The sequence below is a fragment of the Lates calcarifer genome, linkage group LG20, assembly GCF_001640805.2.
Source record: "Lates calcarifer isolate ASB-BC8 linkage group LG20, TLL_Latcal_v3, whole genome shotgun sequence".
NCBI lineage: Eukaryota > Metazoa > Chordata > Actinopteri > Centropomidae > Lates > Lates calcarifer.
The window spans coordinates 5,394,017-5,408,243 of NC_066852.1; the positions used below are offsets into that span (position 1 = coordinate 5,394,017).

The following is a 14,227-nucleotide window of genomic DNA, read 5'->3' on the forward strand; positions in this document are numbered from 1 at the left end:
ATCACAGCACATCAATAATGAAGGCTCTCACACACAAAGTAAATGAATAATTCAATCTGATCCACACACACATGCACCCTTGGAAAATGCACATGCATTAATACACTTGGATATGTGGTCAAGAAAATAAGTCACCATTCAAACAAGTACATCAGAGAAATCAAGTACATCAACTGCAGGAAGCCACTCTGAATACCAAATCCAGGAAATATATCCCTCTGTTTTGCTCTCTTGGAGTCTATTCATAATACATTAGAGATTTGTCTTGGAGTCACCATGCCTCCTTTACTTCCAAATTAATTCCTCTTGTGCTTGTTACCTGAAGGCATTGGGCTTTTTCTTTCTCATTTAAGTCTCTAGAGCTCTGAAACCTCTCAGATTACAGGTGTGGTGGATGGTTTTGTAGTCGAGAATGATGTACTGACAACACCAGTCTACCAGGAAGAGGTCAAACCCATGCAGGCCTGCAGGCTAGAAGTCTGGTCTAAGCCACTCCAGGGATTTACAGAGGGGGAAACCAATGAGACAGTTTGTATGGCATTCCTATCTGGCCCAAATGTCCCTCTAAAAGTTGCCTGAACTAATCTGAAAGCAAATCTTCACAAAATTCCCTTTCACATCACAGTTTCTCTTAGGCATTCATTAAGAAACAAAGTTAAGCAGCAACTCTTTCAAAAAACCACTTCGGGGGTATCAACTTTCTAACCTCACATATTCCACAGAGTTCATTTTGAAGCTATGGGAAGATGATGATTTGAACATCAAGGAGTCAGTGGATGATTAATTGATGCAGGAGAATAGCATGGCTGATTCACATATATTATAGCAGTCTAACTGATAGTATCAATAAGGTGTTTCAGTATAATGACTTTCAACCCATGTCCTGACTCAACACTCTCCTGAGTATGTAAAATTCTGCAGGGTTGTTGAGACTGTCATAAAGATGAGCAGAGAGACATTTTGCTACTTCACCTTAAAAGTGCAAGCCATGTCAGAAAGCTACGTACTAATTTACACAAACAGCATTTCAAAGACTTTTTGAACATTGCTACTAAAAAAGCTGTCAAGTGTATCACCTCTGTGTCAAAGCACAAGCTTCTTTAAAATGCCCTGAGCACAGAACTGACAGAAAAGTTTGTCATGTTTGGGGAGAACATTGATTTTAAAGTGTTGTCTTAACATTACATAACTGCATGTCTGTAAAGCTTGATAGAGCTGACTTAGATAATAAGACAAACTAATGGAATTCTTTATCACCATGCAATTATTCAATAACTACTCATCTTCTGCTTCAACTAAATAATTTCTCACTTTGCAGGCTGGAATGAAGTGTTGACAACAGCAGCATTTACACATTCAATACAAGGTGTAAATTACTTCATTATGTAAGCACTCTTTTTACTGTAATTTAAGAGTTTTTCCAAGCACTTATCCTTTTCTGAGACAGTATTTTACTTATAGATAATAAGCACAAATAGATACAAATGACAGTTAAAAGGTTATGGTGCATTCATGAGGTAACTCCATTAACATTTAATTTGAAACTCCATTAGGGAATATGTGAACAACATGAAAAAACATGAAAACCTGCAAAACCTGATTTATTAGTCATGTATTTGATTCTATGTATTTTCATTTTGAATAGAATCCAGGATAGTATTCAAAACTGTTAGAAGTACTCCCATACTCACTTACTTGGTAAGTGTAGCCTTGAGGACTAAATAGGCACACAGAAGAAAATATATGGTTTGTTAATGCAGTGGAATATGGAAGTGAAAAACTTCTGAACTGCTCTAAGTCATCTTCCACTGAAACCAGTGGCTAAAAACAAATATTTACCTCAAGCCCATTCATATGCTTCATGTAAAGCAGTGATTTGTATGTGATATTTTTTGTCAATAATTGTCAATAAATGTCTCCTCCTGGACGTCTGTCATCATCATATATCATGCAATATACAGCATGTATGTCTTGATACATGGGTAGGTATGCACACCAGGGTGTGTGCATGTGTGTCCATGTTAGTGAGAAACAGCACCAATGTCGCTGTAATGTCACAGGCCAGCAGGGGAGGGTCAGTGCCTCATCTGATTAATGACACAGCCCCCCTAATGACAGCACCAACAGGCCAACAAAGCCCCAGGACATTACCATTATCATCACAATCCATATATCTATCTGTCCATCCATCCATCCATATGAACTCACTTACACTCTTCTGAGTTCTGAGGACATTTCTTTATCTCAAATACCTGGGCCTGTGTGAAAAATTCATTTGTATCTCAGTGTGAGGGTGTACGCTGCAAAGCCTCATTTTTCTTCTTGTCAAGATAGCGTGGCGTCCTCTTTGAATGAGGGTAAGCGCAGATGTGTATGCGAGGAGATAAATCTGTTTTGTTGGTAATCAAGGTCATGAGAGACGGACACATCAGCGTTTAAGGAGAGAAGAGGATATTTTTCATTTATTCATTAGCTAACAGAGCCTGTGCTTCCCTTTGCCCTGATAAAATACAGATCTACACAATTCATTGTTGGCTCCAGAACCATTATGTTGCTGTCTTTTTTATCTGTGTCTTTTAGAGGGATGAAATTGCCGCTTATGGGTCTGGTCAGACCCATATCCTGAAGGCCAATTACTTAGCCACAAAGCATTTGGGGCACTCCAAATCCCATTGGCCCATCCAATCCTGAAATGATATGCCAAACCACACCCCTGACCTTATCTCTACCTGCTGCCTACATTTTCCCCAATCACTATTCAGAGCAGAATTACAACCCTGACTAAACTGTTCAGGAACCTGTCCTGCCACGCAAATCGAAGAGGGAAATAGGACAGTTCGCTGCACCTCAGGTCTGAATTACCATGCAGCAGGGTTAAAGGACCACTGTGATGACCTGTCACACACCATTCAGAGATCATGGCTCTAGGGGCCCGTGATCTTTCCCATTCTACCCTCCACACTCACCAGATCTGAGCAAAAAGAGGGTCTCTAGAAGTTTATTAGGCACTGGCAATTACCCAGGAGGCCCTTGGGGGCCCATATTAAGTGGGTGCACTTTGACCCTTTCTTTAAACCCCTTCAACAAAGCCAGAGTAATCCCCACCACTGGGCCTGAACGACATGCTTTAATAAGAGCACAGACACGCAGTAACATACACAAGGTAAGAGATAAGGACCACAACTGTATATTTAAAATATAGACTGGAATTAAAACCCTGAAAACTGTAAAGTACATGCTTCACCCACTCTGATAGGTACAGCTAGAGTCTGATGATATGACAATATATACCAAACTACAATATTTAACTACCAGTAGACACTTTGTTCTACCGTTTCTGGTGATGTATCTACAGTACACAGCAAAACATATATAACCTGTGCAATGTCACTAAATGTTAAATGATTGACAATAATTTTATTATTTCTAAATTCAAGTTTAGGACATTTGAGCCTATGTGTAATTAAAAACAAAAAAACTGAAAATGCAGAAGATGGTACAAGAGCAACAGTGGGCTACTAAACATAAGCTGAAACAGTGTTGTAGCAGTGGTTCAGGGGGTATAGGCAGAGCCTATAGAGTGTCATCAAAAATAGGGGGGAGGATACAAAGCATAAAAAGAATGGAATCTCACTAATGAAGAATACTGATTTGTGGTGCAGTTGGGTCTTATAGATGGATCTTTCCCACAGAATTTGCAATTAACATTTTAGTGAAACTGACCAAGGGTGTACTCAGTTTTGCAGCATCCTGTATAGCTTTGAAAACTCTTGTATTTTATATATTGGATATATTTGCATCATTTACTGAAATTTGTATGGTATCTAATTCATTGTGTTAGCAACAGATATCATGATTTGGTCATTGTATGTATTAACTGTCTCTCAGTACAACTTCTGGACAACTATTATATATTGCATATCAACAACACAATATAAATTTACATAGATCATGAGAGAAGACATCATCACTCATCTTTAAACAAATTACCTAATGACAAACACATTAGTCACACCAAAACAAATGACACCCATCTGCATGTAACATTTATCAGCTTGTGATGTACACTGATGGATGTGCGAATTGCAAATTGTACTGAATCATTACCAAAATTAAAAACCACCAGAGAATATTATCAATTCTACCCCAAACAAAGTGTGTTATTGTATGGAGGTAATTTTTATCTGTGACCATTAGGCCTCTGTGATTTATCACATGTGCAAAGTATCGGGACCCTTCTGTATATCAGGGCATCATTTGAGCATTTAATTGCACATAAAAAACACCTTTGGGGCCGAGCTCAGGCTCACTTTTAATTAAATGGCTTTATCGCTGTTGTTAATGTTCCAAGGACTGTGTGTGTGTGTGTGTGTGTGTGTGTGTGACAGCACCCCCTCAAGAATAAATATTCAGACGACAGACAGAGAATGACGGATAGTCCCTTGGCTGGCAGAGCAAAGAGAGGGATGGTGGGAGGGGAATCAAGAAAAGCGTCCTCGGGTTCAAGATCTGCTGTGGGGGATTGAGCTGGTCATCTGTCAATCCGTCAGTTTACATCTTGTCCTGACATGAGGCAATCTGCTTTGGTGTGATCACACACGCAAAAACACCCTGATGTTTTTGCTCTTTCGCCCAAGTACATACATCCCTCTTATCCCTTTATCAAGCCCAGTTGGACACACACATACAGATGTACATATGTCTTCTCTGTTCTCTCTGTAAGTGTAACCTGTTCCCCAAGGCAATATCTGTCTATAGGCCCTTGGGCCCAACAGGGGCCCCCATCAGAAGCCATCTTCTATCAGCCACTCTCATTATCCAGAGTGGACCCCCTATGATCCCTATCAACCATTACACTATGATGAAACGGCCCGCACAGGATATTGGGGTGTGTGTGTGTGTGTGTTCTTAGTGGTGATGGGAGAGTCTAGAGAAGATGGAGGGGAGGCGGGTGTCTCACAGTTGGAGACAGATGTCCGTGCTACCACTAAGCACCCACCGCCTCCCCACCCTACCCAGTGCAAACACAGACACTTGTGCAGATATACTGCACAGCAGCTGTAACAGCAAATACAGAGAAGCACTGTCTGCATCCAATATGTCCAGCTCAGACCAATATATGAGCTGACTGGGGACTGTAAACCCCTACACACACATACACAGTGTCAAGAAACATTTACCATTTAGCTGAAATGTCCTCCTCTTCAAAATACTTGGTTATTAGTTTATTTTTTTTTTCTTGTTCTTCTTGGGTGTTGCCATTTGGCTCGTTGACAATCTTTTATGACCTTGAGTAAGTGACATAACGTAGGTTTAGCTCTCTGAAAATGCTCATATGGCCAATAGGAAGACTGAGATGGTGCTAAAGCTAAATGAATGGGAATCACAACAACAGGGTATTTCAATTACTCCCTCCTGACCAGAAGGGTCACCTTGTTGGCCCAGGCAATCTTCAAGCACACAGTCACACAGGAATAACCTGTTCATCAATGTCCGATGCATTTCATCCTCACAGATCTACACCCTCTCTTTTCTTTTGTCCCTTGGTGTGTCAGCTGGCGTAGCCATTTAGGCCACTGTCACTGCTGTTTAGTCCTATCAGCTGACTCCATTTAGCAGCCACAACAGCTGCCCTGACCCCACCCACCCAATCCCAACCACCCTTACCCACAGCCTATCACACCCGTGCTACCACAAAACCTGGGCTCATGGTTGAAAAGCAGCTGGTCCCACTACCCATGATGACAAGAGCATGAAAAATAATTTCCATGCGTAGCTCCAGAAAAAAAAAAAAAAAAAGACCCTACAGGTTGAGGTGAATGTTCAGAAAATCTTATTGTTCTGTGTGATTAGTGAGGAGATCAGGCATTAAAATGACAACAATTCAAATAATCAGTTTGACAGAGTGAAGAGAGAAAATCTCCACAGTACAAATTAACATTGTGTGAAAGCCCTGGTATTTCTCACAGCAAACCTTGGGAAAACTAATTATTAGCCACTAGGCTCAGATAAGACTGAAATGAAAACCACAAGTCACTGTGATGCATTACAAGCTGATTATAAGCCTGTTAATAGCACAGATAAACCTCCTCTTCTAACATAATCATTAGGCAAAACTAAGAAATGACATTCAATCTATTATTCAAGAAATGCTTTGGTGATGTTTACGATGCTTTAAAATGTGTTATCAGCTTCGCTACATGCAAATCCTACCCAAAATTGAATTAAGAGATACAACCTGAGAAACCCCCATCACACCCCCACGCCCTTGTGCTGCAGAGAGAATAGATGAGGTTATCTGTCAAGGTGCAATGTTTCACAGCTTAAGCACTCATAAACGCCTGGGCCTGGGCCCTCCATAGTGTCTTGTCACACCCAGACATGTTGGAGGAGGGGGGGTGGGGGGGTGGGGTGAGGAGCAGGTGGGTTGGGGGGTAATACTTGGCAGCGGTGCTGTCTGCAGCCAATATGACCGTGGGCCCCACATGCAGCAGTGGGACAGCACAGGAGGAACTCATTATCAGCCACACAGAATCTAGAGGGAAAAGTGGTGCTTGCAGGGAGGGATTGTTCTGTGTGGGTGTGTGCATGTGTGTGCATGTGTGTGCATGTGTGTGTGTGTTTTATACTGAAGCAGACGGCCAGTAAACATGGTGCAGTGCAGAGGTTGAGGATAATAAGGCCAACTTGCAGGCACCTTGTTAGCATGGAGCTGAAATCATGTGACAACATGATTATGTATTAAAGCCAGTTAATGCTTTACATGGGAGTGCATGCCACACAGTACATTTGGTAAAAAATTATGTAACGCCTACAAAAATGACTGGGAGAGAGGAAGTCTCATGAGGCTGTGCACTAACTGTATGATACAGAGACGCCAAAGTGCTGCATCCAACCAGGGACAGACATGGCCAGCTGGACTTCTCTTATATAACACTGAAATGCTGAAGCGACCTGGCACACAGTTGCCATATGACATAAAATACATAAATGTCAACATTATAACACAACATGATAATGTGGCCATCCAAACCCTAATGCTGGATATTTATGTAAATTGCATTAAAGTGTAGCTGCTATATATGGTATACATCCTAAGAAATCTTTAGTACGGCAGCTACAGAAATAAAACATGGTAATTCCAAGAACTGTGATTGGTCAACTTGTTGAGAGTAAACACAACATGAAGCATGTCGAAGAGGGCACAGTTATCCACTCCTTTTCAGTATCACATGCTGTATTTAGCAAAATCTTCTCCACTGCAAACCAGCTCACCGTGATTGTCACTATCACAGTGAATGAAGGACTGTACTGTAAAAACAGCAGAGATTAGTCTGATATTCAGTAATGAAACTCTCCCACCACTGCCTGCAAAGTGAATGAAATAATGTAAACACAGTAAATGTGGGGAATGGAATTTAAAGCAATTTAAAGTTTTGGACCACATACAGTACATCCATCTACTTTTGCAAGGGTGGCTGTGAAATCCAACACTGAACTATAAATCAAAACCTACGCCACAGGTATACAATTGGATCCTTGTTAACCCCTTGCATCAAGCATAAATCCAGCTAGCTAACGGGCACATTACTGTCTACATTGGCTTATTTGGCATTCGATGTATATCATGACCTGAAGAAATGTCTAATAAAAATAGAATTCAACACTAGATTTTCTCAGGTTGTAAATATTGCACTGATTTACTTAACAAAAAATAAAGGCGAAAAAATTCCCATATCAATATTTCCTTTTTATTTCTCCTTCACTCACACATTCATTCATTCATTGTGTTGCACTCGTTGTAAGTGACACATGAAGGTTCATTTGGGGAGTTCAGACAAGACAGATAAAGAAATAAAGAGTTAAAGATGAAATATTAACAGTATTTTTTAAATGATTAATGACTGATGAGGGATACATGGTCTTCAGGCGATGAGCCTCAAACTGTAGTTTGTGCATATATATGTATGTCTGGAGAGCTATTAAAAGCTCTGGCTAACCTTCCATCCCTCCTGCTAGAACCCTCATCCTCAGCCCCATCACCCACCCCCTGTCTCCACCCCTTCCTCTCCCCATCTCACACACACACACACACACACACACACACACACACACAGTTTTGCACACACTCAAACAGAGCAGAACAAGCCTGAGGCATGCCAGGGCCATTTCATTGAAATAGCCATATTTCAAGTCAAGAGCGGGGGCCGAATTAAAATACTACTTGGCAGCCAAAATCTTCTCACGTCGAAGCTCCCTACCCCCAAACCACCTCCAACCCCTCCCATTAACCTGGTACGAGAGAAAATACCCCAAGTTTGTGCACAGACACAGATAAAGCAAGTCTGCTGTAAACACAAGCATTCCTGTGCATCCATACACACACCACAACACTCACACTGACAAACTTCTCCTCATCTGAGTGTAAATCCCTCCAATCTCCTGGCATGAGGAGTGCTCACCTATGTGTGGCTCAGCAGCAGGTTTCCATCCCAATTCTGAGCTGGTGCTGCTGCTCCGGCTGTGCTCAGCCACCCAGCAACCTTGAGGTTAATCCACCGCAAACCTCCCCTGGCATGCCATGTGGCCATGTGTGTGTGTGTGTGTGTGTGTGTCAACATGTTTTTCTGCCAATTTTTCATCTATGTGTTTCATCCCTGCAATTCCTGATGGGCTCATGCAACTCCCCTGGCCCCTGACAACCTGCAGACCAAACTCAGCAGAGTATGGACTCTGTAATTCTCTGGGTTTTGAAGTAACGTTGTGGTTCTCTAGCTCTTGGATTTTCCTCCAAGAAAGTGGAAGGATCCCACGGGGCAGACTGGTGGAAAGAGAGACATCCTTCAGTCAGAGACCCAGGATAATTCCAAAAGCATGCACCCTGCTAAAGTGTCCTTGGGCAAGACAGTGATTTGTTTCCTACCTCAGGGTGCTGTCATGTAGCTCACCCTGACTTCTGACCCCCTGCAGTGAGGCGCAAGAAAAAACAATTTGCTGGCATGGATCAATAATATCACATTATCAAAAAGCTGTATTTAAGATTAATTTCTCCCTCTATTTAGTCTCTTAATGGGAACTGATGATAAACAGTGCAGGCTCATGGCCTCTGAGGAAAGAAAGGCGTGTTAGATGGAGTACAGTCAAGGTGAATGGTTGTTTGATGTTTAGTCCATGTCAAATCTATCAACTTAATGAACCTGTGTATTTATTGGCTTCTTTTAGGGGGTTTCAGTTCAAAAATATATATGTTCGATGATGAAAGACTGGGATTGAAATCAGGAATTTTGCAATGCATATGTTATGACCTTGCCTTGTATGACTCTTCTCTTTAATTGAAACTGGCATATATCCTTGAGGGAGAGTGTAAAGATGCATTCATAAGCCCTGCAACTCTGTTACAAAAGGAAATGTATGTATGCTTTTACCTTGGACTGTGATGTAAATGACAGAGATGGAGACATGCCATGTCTCTTCAAATTACCCTGGCTATTCATAAAATATTTAAACTGTTTGACAATACTTATTTCAGCTTGAGTGGCTCCCTACTCCTCATAAAGCTGAATAAATCAGGTGAACCTATTCACGCCTGATTGACAGGCTTGCAAAAACAGCTTCTACCCCTTTGACAAAATATAAATCTGTCAGCAGAAACACACAAACATTTTGGAATGGATGTTAAAGAAAATTTTTTGCTTTAGTTGGAAATGTGCCATGCCTTTAGAAACTGAGGAAAAGAGGAGATGAAACAACATTTTGATGGGAGTTGTTTGGCAAAAACAAGCCAGTGGAGAGATTCAGAGAAAAAAATCTGGACTGCATGCTACGAAGAGAGGATGAGGATGAGGAGGAGGCGGAGGGGGATTTGCAAACATGCACATCCATACACACACTTAATCTGGTTGTAATTCAAGCAATATGTGCACACATATGTGATATGGAATTAGAGGTGTTGAGGGTGATGTGTGTGCATTTGCAATTGGGTGTGTTGCACCATGAAAAAGGAAGAACCCCTCCCCAAACACATACATGGGGAGACTAACAAGATCGCTGCGATGGGTTAAACAAGAAGTACTACATCAGTGATGTATGCATGGCATTGCTAAGGAGAGCTGAAACAACAACCCTCCACCCCTCATTGCCCACCCTCCAGCAATAACACCCACCCCAGGACCCCGAGGGCCCCCCACAACAATACCATTACAGAGGTGGTCGAAGCTCCTGTGTGTGGTCAGCTAATAAAGCAATTGTCTGGCCCTGAAAAGAGGATTACTTTAATCTAGTAATAGCCGATGTCGTGCAGCCTATAGAAGCGGGGTAAGGGGGTCATAGGGAATTGCTGAGAAGCCCATTGTAAAGCAACTGAAGCCCCCCCCCCATACTGCCCTTAGCTGACCTACCAGCCCAATAAAGGCTACTGTAGTTCACCCATCTGGAAATCCAGAAACACTCTTTAACTCGACCTCAAGGGGGAAAGGGTGGACAGAATCGCCTAGAGACAATAGGTGCCCCCACCCTAACTGTGCAAACTCACACACAACCCATTAATTATTGACCACTGCAGCGGAATGGTGGCAATGAGTACTTTCAAGAATTCCACTCAAACAATAAGTAATTCAAGTGAAATTTAAACAGGGTGATATGGGCCATGTTCAGACCAACAATAGCACTGTGTCAAAGAGCACAGCCCCTTCAGTTCACAGAGATCCCAGTGTGGGCATAAAAAATGCAGCGTTGTCAAAAAGTTTAACCCAGTTTATCTTTTGCCATAAAGTGAAATATTTGCCAGTTTGTAACATCATCATCTCAATCACTCTCTCAATCACTGAGATGGAAGAGAAATGTCAGAGAAATGTTGCTATAATACTTTTTAATTCACATATACATCACTTCATGGATCATATCACTGATACCTGCAACACATGCACTCCAGCAAAGCTCGCCCACCTGACATCTATGATGGGAAATGTATGGTTATGATTCAAAAAATGGAACAGGAGACCCCTGACAGTAGCTTTTAAGTCTGTGAGCAGTTTTCTGTGCTGTCTCACCATCTTGTAAGTCTTGTCAATTTTCTCAGCAGTGTATCTTCTTGTTTGGACACACATAACCCTGTCACTTTCCCAATGTGTGCGGTTTCACTGATAGCTTGGTGACACTTTTTCTGGCTCACTGCGGTGCCTGAGAGGTGAATAAGGTGAATCTCTGACATTGGCGTCTTTGTGCCGGAGGCTAGCCAGTCTGCTTGTGTCAGCTGACCCCCTATCAGCTGTCTCTGTCCACCAACATATGCGAATGTGTTCACATAACTGGAAAAGACGGTCTGGCACATCCTGCCTCACACTTTTTAACCCTGTTCGTGTGCCATGCCTGTTCATACCCCTGCACTGAAAGGGGTGGGGGGTGGGGGGGGCGTGTGGTGGTGGGGGGGAAGAGCAACAGTTCCAATTTTCCACCCTGTCAACAAACTCCAAAAACAGATGGATCTTGGAGCAGAAATCCATTTAGCTCCACTTGAATGACTTAAGCCCCCGTTCGCTGACCTTTTCTAACTCTGAGGTGGGAGCACGTCTTAAGAAGAAATGAATCTTGTGCAAATACACACGAGTAGAAATCAATAAGTATTTTCCACAGCTGTTCGCCCCCGTATTTACCATTTGCAGACAGGTCAAATATGCCTAAATCCCCCTGAAATGCCATTTATACCACAAAGAGCTGGCAGCCAGTATTACCTCAGCCATACAAAATACTCAAAGGTGAATACTTCTGTTGATAAACAGTTCCAAAGGTTAATTTTAAGTGAGAAACTGTCCTTGAAACAGTTCCTCTTCTGTTACCAAGCAGGGAATTGGAAAGGTTAGACAAGAAAAACTGTGACAGAGGTGAACAAAGACACACATGCCAAAAGCACATCAAACAAGGTTGACATAAAGGATCAAGCAATCTCTACAATTTATCACTTTCTAAAGAAGATGCTCTTGATATGACAGCAGCAAACAGTCCCCAGCAAACAAGAGAGCAACATAAACCCCTTATTTATATGCAGAGAGGGAACTGTGCATTAACATTATGCTAATAGGGATTTGGAATAGACTGATATTTTTACACTCAAATCATTATTTTCCACTGAATACTTACAAGTTGCAGCACCAGAGTTGAAAATATTGCTTAAAATTCCTCTTGACAGAAACCCCATTCTTCATCAAATTAAACCACACACCTAGGTTTTAGCTTGAGGGCAGCAGCAGTGAGAGGAATCAAATTACTGAAGTGAGTTGTCCAGTTCCTGGAATGAGTTGTCCTGTGAGTAGAATGAATTGCCAAATAACCAGAATGAGTTTCCAACTTAGATCGACTCATCCAATAACTCTAATAAATTGTCCAATAATTAAAATGAGCTGGCAAAATCTAGAATGGGTTATACAACATTTCAGAATGAGTTTCTTACCAACTTGAATTTGTTGTTGAATGACTTAACAAAGTTTTCCAATTACCAGAATAAGCTGGCACATAATAATTACACCGGGTTGTCAAGCAACTAAATAATGTTGTCCAGTGATAAGAATGAAATAAATGAAATGTCCAATTAGCTACTGTACACTGAGCTGTCCTTTGGATAGGATGAGCTCAAAAATGACCACAATCTGTCAATAAACAAAACGATTTTCTCCAGTATCTCCACTGATTGGTTCACTGACTACAATGTGCTGCCCAAAACCCACAACAAATTGAAATCATTTGGTTCCTTGAAGACTCCATCTGGTGGTTTACCATTCTCATGTACACTGATTGTCTTGCTCAGTAACAACATAGACAATCACATACCTCTCCCTCTGTTGCTTTAATGCCCTCCCATTTTATCCTCTATGTAATGATGCTCTGATTGTGTTCAATTGATTTGTTTGAACCACGTATTGATCGTGTTGGCCTCTTGTGTTTACTGTCTGTCATGAATGATGCCTGAAACTCACCAGATGTATTCTGCTTCTCCTGTTATTTGTGATAAATTGATGGATTTGTTTCGAGCTATCCCCTCTGCGTGTTTGTGCTGCTCATGCCCGACTGTCTGCCATTTGCATCACTCTTGTATCTGTTATTTGTGCTATAGTCAGACTCTTTCTCTGTCGCATCTCATTATAATTGTCGTTTGACTATGTTTTATCATGCCCCCTCATGCCCCCTGTGGGCACATTCAGACCAACATTAGCAGCACATAAAAACACACAGGCTCTTCCTTAATTTCAGAGAAGCCGATGCATTGTTGCAGCAGAGGGCTCTGGCTCAAAAATGCATAGCAGTCTGGGAAAAGATTTATTGTGGTTAACATTTGTGCCTGCACAGTCTAACATCTGCCAAAAATACAGTTATGGCCAATCAACTACATGCAAGTGCAAATTACAGGTGGAATACCTTGTAGTAATTTCACAGTTTACCTGACAAACACTGAGACAGAGCAGCTGTGATAACGTTCCAGTTCCAATTCTGCCTTAAAGGAGTATACCACTGCTGGCTTCTAACTGGACTTCCTTGTTCGTATTTCTTTCTCTTAATCTGTACCCTGAAGCAACACACCCACACCACACAGCTCCTGTGTATAGTTTTACCAGAGGGCTATTGTTGGCCTCAATGAGCCCACAGAGGGGGTCATTTGCATCCTGTAAGGCTGTGACTAATGAATCTCAATTAATTACACTCTTAATCAAGACACTTCAGAGAAAAATGTATTCAAATATTCATGAAGTACATTTAGCCTTACTGAGGATAGGAAAATAAATATTCCCATTGTTAAATATTAAACTTCTATAAATGGGGTGGTGAGTGTAGGCTTTTGAAATGCATTGAAATACAATATAACAATATTATATTGTACCCTCAGATATACTATTTTTGAGGCTTTCAATTCATGTGGCCACCTCTTGTACATACATGCTTGTATGAGTGTATAAATAAAAATACATTTCCACACAAAAAGTACCTGGGAAAAAATCCTAGGAAATGACCAACTACGAGTGTCATTTAGCAGAGGGTCTGGTGTGTACGGCAGTGCAGCGCCTGTGATCAGAAGCTCAGAGAGATAATGGGGTGTGATTGGATGCAACGGTTGGAGTAAGGGGCCTTTATTGTTCTCTGCAGCCCCCCTGGCCACTGTGCTGTGTCGTTAAAGGGGGGGGAGGAGGTTAAAGCTCTTCCTCACACCACCTGTTGTCAACTCCCCACTCCCCCCACCCCC

General features: G+C 41.7%; 1 protein-coding gene across 1 annotated transcript in view; it reads right to left on the bottom strand.

Annotated features, from left to right (window-relative positions):
• robo3 (roundabout, axon guidance receptor, homolog 3 (Drosophila)) overlaps nucleotides 1-14,227 on the bottom strand; it is a 77,289-nt gene that overhangs the window by 40,682 nt on the left and 22,380 nt on the right.